This window comes from Gigantopelta aegis, chromosome 1 (assembly GCF_016097555.1).
Source record: "Gigantopelta aegis isolate Gae_Host chromosome 1, Gae_host_genome, whole genome shotgun sequence".
Taxonomy (NCBI): Eukaryota; Metazoa; Mollusca; class Gastropoda; order Neomphalida; family Peltospiridae; genus Gigantopelta; species Gigantopelta aegis.
Genome location: NC_054699.1, coordinates 14,648,232 through 14,657,914, shown reverse-complemented (window position 1 = coordinate 14,657,914; position 9,683 = coordinate 14,648,232). Strand labels below are relative to the sequence as shown.

General features: G+C 40.3%; 1 protein-coding gene across 1 annotated transcript in view; it reads left to right on the top strand.

Annotated features, from left to right (window-relative positions):
- The first annotated feature begins 5,564 nt into the window (after positions 1–5,564).
- LOC121370941 (calpain-5-like) overlaps positions 5,565–9,683 on the top strand; it is a 52,712-nt gene continuing 48,593 nt past the window's right edge. Inside the window, exon 1 of the mRNA XM_041496494.1 lies at positions 5,565–5,626. The gene's annotated coding sequence lies outside the window, so the exon portion shown is untranslated. The remainder of the gene's footprint in view (positions 5,627–9,683) is intronic.

Sequence of the window (9,683 nt, the reverse complement as noted above, 5' to 3'; positions counted from 1 at the left end):
TCACATTCGGTTATGCATCAAACCGTTTCATATATTTGTTAAAAAACCGCATTATGTGTAGGTTTTAGTAATGCTTTAATCTCGGTGGCATACTGCAGTGCCCCTCTCACTTTACAAATATTTTGCTTTATAATAGTGTAAATATAGAAGTGTGGGCCCCTTCCCTACTTTTTGGCACCTTCCTACGCCACTGCCACTTAGCAATGCACCCACAGTCAATTTGATGTCGAAAGAGATCTATACAGATATATAACCTTTTAGTCTGCTCCTCTTCAATCTGTTTTGCTAATAACTTTTCAAATTTTGCTTTCATTTAAGCCTTTCTTTTTAACATATTATAGATAGGCACGAACTTGAAAGATAGCTTGCTGTCAAATAGAACTAGTAATTTGGTCTCCACAACAGGAATCTGATTCAAAAGTCAGTCACTTGCCCATTGTTGAAATTTATTAAACGCTGCAGCTGTTCAATAATGATCATATTGGACGAGAAATCGACGTCATATTTGAAATACTGGGTAATGCTGTTAATTTTCAACAGAAAATAAGGTTACGGACAGGATGCTGCTTTGAGATGCACCCATCCATTGTGGGTGTTTATTGAACAAGTCGAACACTTCCAAATGTTAAAATATTGATCTTTGAAAACCACAAAAAAAAACCCCCAACAACTTAATAATAAGAAAGATAGAAATGTGTTATTTAACGACGCACCCAACACATTTGATTTACGGTTATATGGAATGAACGAATGAATGTTTAACGACACCCCAGCACGAAAAATACATCGGCTACTGGGTGTCAGACTACGGTAATGCAAAAAAATAAAGTGATGATCAACATCAATATAAAAATTCAAGATTTAAATAAAAACAGTGTAAAGAACTGTGCAAAAATACAAATATCACAGATAGATACTGACTCTTACTAAAAAATTCAATTGTATCTCGAAGAAAAGGGGATTTGTGCTGTATTGGCCATTCTGAAAGAGAATGTTGCACCCCTGCACCACGTTGAGGTTACAGCACACTTAGGGGACGGTTATATATGGCGTCAGACATATGATTACGGACCACACATATTGAGAGAGGACACCCGCTGTCGCCACTTCATGGGCTACTCTTTTCAATTAGCAGCAAGTGATCTTTTATATGCACCATCCCACATACAGGGTAGTACATACCACGGCCTTTGATATACCAGTTGTGGTGCACTGGCTGGAACGAAAAATAGCCCAATGGGCCCACCAACGGATCGATTCCAGTAATAATAATAAGACATTTTTTTTTTTTTTTTAAATGGCCCATGATATAGTGGTATTTTAAAACCCCACACTGTACTTTCTCGTGGTATGGTAAGCTTTCTCCAAAACAGAAATGTGTGACACCAGTGTTGATTCTGGATGAAAACTTCAAATCTAACAAGATGATCGATGTATCCGAAAAGGAGTCGTGGGACTCTATATACCAGACATGTCTGCGTTTGATGTTCCGTGATTTTACAAATGCAACTTTTCAAATAGACCGGGCGATAATTTGTTGGATCCTTACTAGGGTCTCCACGAGTACTCCGTTCACAGGACTCTTGAGTACCTGTACAAGGTGGAATACAATGATCAACTATAATATAATGGACAATGTAGGAGAAAATTTCAGCAGTAAATAATGAAAGATATAAGTTACACAATAAGTATATGATCATGCGCTTGTTTCTCTTTTTAAACTGGTCGTCTGTCCGTCACAACATTGAACATATCAACCGCTTTCTAAATGCAATACTATGGCATGATTTGGCATCCATGTTCAGCGCTGGAATTAAGATGCATAATGTTATTGTAGTTTGTTCCTTAATCTCATCATCATCTTAGTGTAAGTGTCCGGTAGGCCTACTCGGTTACTGGTATAGTGTGTTCCTTAATCTCATCAGCATCTAGTGTAAATGTCCGGTAGGCCTACTCGGTTACTGGTATAGTTTGTTCCTTAATCTCATCAACATCTAGTGTAAGTGTCCGGTAGGCCTACTCGGTTACTAGTATAGTTTGTTCCTTAATCTCATCAGCATCTAGTGTAAGTGTCCGGTAGGCCTACTCGGTTACTGGTATAGTTTGACCTTCGAGTATTCTTAGTCCAATAGGGTGATTTGAATCGTGCTCACCTGGAAAATATATTGAAATAAGAAAAAGAAAATGCGCTTTGAAGTGAGGACGGTTTCGACCCCAAAAGCACCAACCATTGCACACGCGCTGCTTAGTCCTTGCAATGCAATATGCACTCGGGTTATTCCCAGTAGGTTCGAGTTTGAGCCTTTCGAGGATCCCGTTTCGCTCTTCCATTATAATTATAATTAAACCATGGTTTATTGAAATACTTTAGTAGGCCTATTGTCGAAGTCTTTATCTGTAAAGTCCTTCCAAATGGAAGTAAAGTTTCACTGAAGGACATTACATGAGCACATTAATTATTAATCGGCTGCTTGATATAAACATGAGGTCATTCTAACACATCTAAACAGAAGAAAAAAAACTGGCTACATTTTCACAAATAAATGTTAGAAGCAAGGGATCTTTCCCCTCATACCAGCACATACCATAGTATTTGACATACCAGTCGTGTTTCGCTGGCTAGGATGGAGAAACCTCAGTGGGTTCTCCGATGAGCACACTACTAACTGAATTAACTCCTGTCCCTTTCATAAGTATCAAGAGGCATCATCTGCAAGAACCGTTTCAACCATCTAAAAATATGTTTCTCAGGTCATGTCAAGTCAGGTCATAGGGTTTTATGTGCACATTCAGAGCAAGCTGTTGCAGCGCACGCCTGTCCTGGACGCAGGTGCCGGGCTTGGTCGGCTCCCGTCCATGACAGGAAAAGGTGTTTATGGTTATACATGTAGGCTACTAAGTACTGTTGGCAGTGAGTACTTCCAAGACACCCCCCCCCCCCCCCCACACACACACACACAAACACGCACACACATTTTGAACTGCGGTAGGCCTACTTCTGTTTGGTATCTAACATGGCTATTTTAACAATTAGTTTAAAGTCAAAAGGAGAAGATTGCGGTCTCCACGTAGACTGCTATTGCCCAATAGTAGCCGGGTTCTTTAATGTGTGCTTACAATGCTGTGCTTACCACGGCACGACCTACCCGAGGATAGCGATCGATCCTACGGTGAGCTGTATCACTGAGCTACCCATCCGCAGCTGCATGAGCCCCTATGAGCTAGAGTTGTTAAAAGGGACCCCTTGAACCTTGATTTCGTGTCACAGACAGGAATGTGCCAAAACTGTGTGTGTGGGGGGGGGGGGGGGCTTTTATATTTACACACTTTTACTATTATAAAGCAAAATATCCGAAAAGTGTGTGTGTCGGGGGGGGGGGGGGGGGCACATGCTCCCCTTGCCCCCCTCCCGCTTCCTACGCCAGAGTTTATAACCGTTCTGTTCTGAATGTAGAACTACCTGACCCGACCCCTTGAGATCCGCTGGATTAGTAAAAAGCTCCTCGACAGTGTCAGGTCAGGTCATAGGGCTTTACGTGTACATTCAGAGCAAGCTGTTGTAGCGCACGCCTGTCTTGAGAGTAGCTCGTTAATTAGACCTCTATGATGCTGTGGTGTCTCCCTGGGTTGCCCATAGGGCCCTTAAAAGGGCCTGACCACTTCTTGTCGTTGCATGACAACCCAGCAGACAGTGTCAAAGCACTACATATCTTTTATAAGCCCGTAGGAACCTGTCTGTGTGTAGCGTGTGTGTGTGTGTGTGTGTGTGTGTGTGTGTGAATACACCCTGCTGAATATAGTGTTTCTTGGCACTAGGAGCATCAGATTCTCAGTGCGTCATTTAAGCGTTGCGATTCTATAGACTATTTTGCGTGGTAGTTCATAACGGTTATGGTGAGAAAACAATTTAATGGTGTATTTGATGACGCGCCATTCAACACAGTTTATTAGGGTTATATTGGCGTCAAACATGATGGTTAAGAGCCACAAAGGTAATGATGGAAGAAACCCGCTGCCGCCATACCATGGACTACTACCGGAAACAAACCCACAAAAAAACATTCAGGGGTCTTTCTAGCTCAGTCGGTTGAGTGCTCGCTTTCAGAGGTGCTTGCGTCGCAGCAGTGGCGTAGGAAGGTGCCAAAAAGTGTGTGTGTGTGTGTGTGTGTGTTGGGGGGGGGGGGGGGCACACTTTTATATTTACACACGTTTACACTATTATAAAGCAAATATACAGCAAAATATCTCCCCCCCCCTGCCCCCCTCCCCCCGCTTCCTACGCCAGTGCGTCGCAGGATCGAACCACTTCGGTGGATCCATTCAACTGATTGGGTTTTTTCTCGTTCCAACCAGTGCACCACAACTGGTCAACGGCCGTGGTATGTGCTTCCCCGTCTGTGAGAAAGTGCACACAAAAGATCTCTTGCTATTTTAGGAAAACATGTAGCGGGTTTCCTCTGATGACTATGTGTCAGAATTACCAAATGGCTGACATCCAATAGCCGTTCTCGCTCCAGCCAGTGCACCACAACTGGTACATCAAAGGCCGTGGTATGTGCTATCCTGCCTATGGGATGGTGCATATAAAATATCCCTTGCTGCTAATCGAAAAGAGTAGCCCATGAATTGGCGACAGCGGGTTTCCTCTCTTAATATCTGTGTGGTCCTTAACCATATGTCTGACGCCATATAACCGTAAATAAAATGTGTCGAGTGCGTCGTTAAATAAAACATGTCCTTCCTTCCTTCCTACCAATAGCTATTGATTAATGAATCTGATATAGCATATAAATATGACAATCGGGAGCCTTTCACATTACAGGTCTCTTAAACTATGTTAAGCTCGCTTAAACTCCTTTAAGTAACATAGTATCGTCATTGCAAGTTGTTGTTTTTGTACTGCGAGATTGCAAAATTGCGAGTTTTCTGAAGTCTGACCCCTGTACTTTGTACAATCTTAAAGTTCAATAATGGCGATTTCCCGCCAAAACTATTCATGAGCTTTTGTTTTGAAATATAGGCCTAAACATTACATCTTCATTTATATGCCCATAAAAATTACAACCTAGCAGATTACACAAGACAGTAAATCGCGGTTCATCAAATTCCATGATAGGCCCAGATAATATTTGATGAAACTTTCCCTTTAATAGATTGTTTAAAAAAAAAATATAGAAAACGATTGTTGCGTTTCTTTTGTGTTTCAATATATTATAATATGAAGTAAAATTATAACTTTAAACCAGTTAATGTTATACAAAGTATTTAAGATAAAACATTGTTTTTGTTTTACAAAATACCACAAATTACAAAGTACATATATAACAATTTTCCGATATCATTAAATGTTAAAATGTATTTTGAATACATAATTAAACAAATGCTACAGCTATTTAATTTTTGTTTTTATAACTCAAAATTAAATTTAGCATAATTCAAAAACTGATCCATTTAATTTGGATTGTACAACATATTTGAATATACATGACATTGTATGTTTGTTTACAAGGTTAATTCCCTTTGCGGAAACATCTTTTATTTTCTTCGTACACAGGCGGGATTAGCCGAATCTTGCCGAAGATCCGTAGTAAAACTTGTTGGGTTAGTCTGGTCAGATCGTTTTTAAGTAAGTAAAACATTTCAGTATTTGATTGCAACAATATACAATTTTGTGATTATTAGAATAGTTTGCTTTTTGTTCTGTATCAACCGTTGAAGGAAAGATTCGGTAAAATAAAGCTAAAGACTGACAACGAACTGGAAAATTGTTGAAAATGGGCGTGTGCAATCATGCATGAAGTCTGTCATTTTCTGTTCCAGTAATAGGATGTTTAGTAGTTACATTTTAAATGGGTACCAGTGCAGACATTTATTTTTTTCGCATCTAAGACAACAATTTTAATGGTCATAATGACAGTAAAAAGTTAAAACGCGGGCGAGATGACCCACTGTGCAGTACACTGTACAGGCTGCGCAAAATCCAAGCGGCGGCGGTAGATGAAATTTGTTGTGCATTAGTTTGAATCGGACCTAGCCTACCTGTAGACTGGGGCCACAGAACAGGGGAGGGTCGCGCGGTTATGCCCCTGCCCCCTCCCACTTTACCCCGTTATTACGCTTAGAAGGCACAAGCCATAGGCTATTTAAACACTTGAAATTGTCGCGGAGAATGCCTCCAAACACGCAAAATAAATAGGTTTGAGTCCTTTGTGAGTTTGTCAGTTGTGCTCTCAAATGACATGTCCATCTCCCAGGCGATAGCACTATGCCCTCACCCTTTCAAAGTTTGTTTCGTTTTACGACACCACTAGAGCACATTGTTTTCAGGGTTAGCTCAGAATCAGCAGAAAATTTCGCCTAATTATCTTTCAAAATTTAAAAAATTCAGAAACAGTTATTTTGTAACAAAATATCAATTATTTCATGGAATTATTTTGCCAAATTAAAATAAATTTTGTCAATTGTTTTAGAGTACCAGAGATAGACCTGGATTTATTAATCATTGGCTATTGGAGGGGCGAGACGTAACCCAGTGGTAAAGCACTCGCTTGATGCGCAGTCGATTTGGGATCAATACCTGTCAGTGGGCCCATTGGGCTGTTTCTCGCTCCAGCCAATGCACCACAACTGGTATATCAAAGGCTGTGGTATGTGCAGCTGCTATCCTGTCTATGGGATGGTGCATATAAAAGATCCCTTGCTGCTTATTGAAAAGAGTAGCCCATGAAGTGGCAACAGCGGGTTTCCTCTCTCAATATCTGTGTGGTCCTTAACTATATGTCCAACGCCATATAACTGTAAATAAAATATGTTGAGTGCATCATTAAATAAAAACATTTCCTTTCCTTTCGGCTATTGGATGTCAGACATTTTGTAATTTTGACATATAATCTTAGAGAAAACCCGCTACTATTTCCATTAGTAGCAAGGGATGTTTCATATGCTTCACCTTCAGGGTTTCTGCCAGAGAGCAAAATGGGTATGGTGCCACACCCAAAACATTTTGCAGATTTTTCTTTTTTTAAGTTAACCTTTTGACAAAATTAATTACTCTTATCATTACTATATGATTTTCTTAAACCTAACCCTAAACGTAACCCATTTTCTTTCTCGCTGTTGGTTGTAGTTGCATTCATTTCCACAGCGCCATATCCAAAAAAATTCTTTCTGGCAGTGTGGTGCACTGGCTGGAATGAGAAATAGCCCAATGGGCCCACTGAGGTCACCCTTTCAATAAGTTGAAATGAATGAATAAAATGGTGCACCCCTCCTGGATCCATTCCTGCTGATAATGAAATGACTAGTAATCTCTCTGATCTGTCAGTATCAATTACAAGAGGTGTGGGACGTTGTTTACTTAGCTATCACAGAGATGTGATCACAAATACTGTCTGCCTGATTACTGGGGAATTGACTTGTAACGGAGTTGAGCAAGTCATCAGATAGAATGTGCCTGCAACACTTAATGCATGTGCCAGTGTAGACAACATTGATTACTGCATGGACAAAAATAGATCCTTTGTTGTTATGTAGTAGCCACTAGCAGGGCTTCTAGATTATGGTAGCCCCACTCCCATAGCTAGTGATATTCAATGTTGGGCTAGTAAGTAACTACTATTGCTATGCCCGGTGACTAGTGAATTTGTTTTTTGGTCAAATGTTGCAGTTAAGTCTGTTTTTTAAATATGAATATCCTGACCCCACCCCAACCCCCAATGTTAGTGTTTTTAAGCTCTGTCTCTCTCTTTAGGTGACATATGTGATTATTACTATTATTTAGTAAAATTGTATTAACTTAAGTAAAGTAGGGCTAGTGAATTTTTAATTGTGGCTAGTAAATGTTTTAAATCACTGATCCTATGGCCAGTGGATATAAACAAAATATCCAGAAACCCTGCACTAGTGTTGATATAAAGCATTCCTACTGGTACGGGCGGGATGTATCCCAGTGGTAAATGTTCACTTGATGCGCGGTCGGTCTGGGATCAGTCCCCGTCGGTGGGCCAGTTGGGCTACTTCTTGCTCCAGCCAGTGCACCACGACTGGTATATCAAAGGCCATGGTATGTTGTCCTGTCTGTGGGATGGTGCATATAAAAGATCCCTTGCTGATAATCGAAAAAGAGTAGCCCATGAAGTGGCGATAGCAGGTTTCCTCTCTGAATATCTGTGTGGTCCTAAACCATATATCCGACGCCATATAACTGTAAATAAAGTGCGTTGTTAAATAAAACATTTCCTTCTTCCTTCCTTCCTTCACTTCTACTGGTAGTAGCTAGTGGACCGGCCTCGGTGGTGTTATGGTTAAGCCATCAGAAATAAGGCTGGTATAGGTACGGCTCCCACCCAGAGCGAGTTTTATGACAGGCTGGTAGGTACAGGGTTCGCAGTCCGGTTCCGGCTCCCACCCAGAGCGAGTTTTAATGACTCAGTGGGTAGGTTTAAGACCACTACACCCGCTTTTCTTTCACTAACCATTAACAGCTAACCCACTGTCCTGGACAGACAGCCCACCGGCCTCGGTGGCGTCGTGGTTAGGCCATCGGTCTACAGGCTGGTAGGTACTGGGTTCGGATCCCAGTCGAGGCATGGCATTTTTAATCCAGATACCGACTCCAAACCCTGAGTGAGTGCCCCGCAAGGCTCAATGGGTAGGTGTAAACCACTTGCACCGACCAGTGATCCATAACTGATTCAACAAAGGCCATGGTTTGTGCTATCCTGTCTGTGGGAAGCGCAAATAAAATATCCCTTGCTGCCTGTCATAAAAGAGTAGCCTATGTGGCGACAGCGGGTTTCCTCTAAAAAAATCTGTGTGGTCCTTAACCATATGTCTGACGCCATATAACCGTAAATAAAATGTGTTGAGTACGTCGTTAAATAAAACACTTCTTTCTTTCTTTCTTTGGACAAACAGCCCAGATAGTGTGCTTGATATAAGCACGGAAATAAGTTGAAATGAAATGTAGCTAGTTGGAATTTTCTTATTAACTTTGCTGGAGCACTGAACTCGTACCGAGAGTTGGTGGTTTGAATCCACTCAATTGATTTTTCTGGTACATTTGGAGCCAACATAAGGACAGGGTGTATTTGTAATAGAAGAATACAATTGTCCTTGGTGTAGACTTTAAAGTCTGGTAGGTACTGGGTTTGCCTCCAGGGGTCTAATGCATGAATCGAGACAATGACATTGTCTGTGACTATTTGCACATCGTGGTGTTAAAAAATTCCACTCAAAAACAGTATGTAAAAAAAAGTTTCAGACAAGATCATCTGTGATCAAAGACCTTTCCATTTGAATAAAAAGTTTTAATTTGGTATATTATATCAATCTTAGTGTGGAACCGACAGTGGATATTGGTACTGTCGTAACGACAAAACAAAGTAAAAAATAATTGTTAAAGTTTTGTCTTTTATTAATGACTTAGTGTTGGGGGTCACTTACCATTAATCAAGTTCACACAAGTTCATATAACTTTAACACTGAAGAACACAATAAGCATAATTACATATTTCTTTCATTAAAGTTTTTAATGGCGATCATACCATTTATTTTTACAATTTCGAACGACTTTTAAATTTATTATTAAAAATTTATTGTGAGAGTATTTGTTTGCTAAAAGTCTTAAGTACAGGTCTATAATTGTTTTTTGTTTTTTTATTAGTGATAACTTTAAACAATTT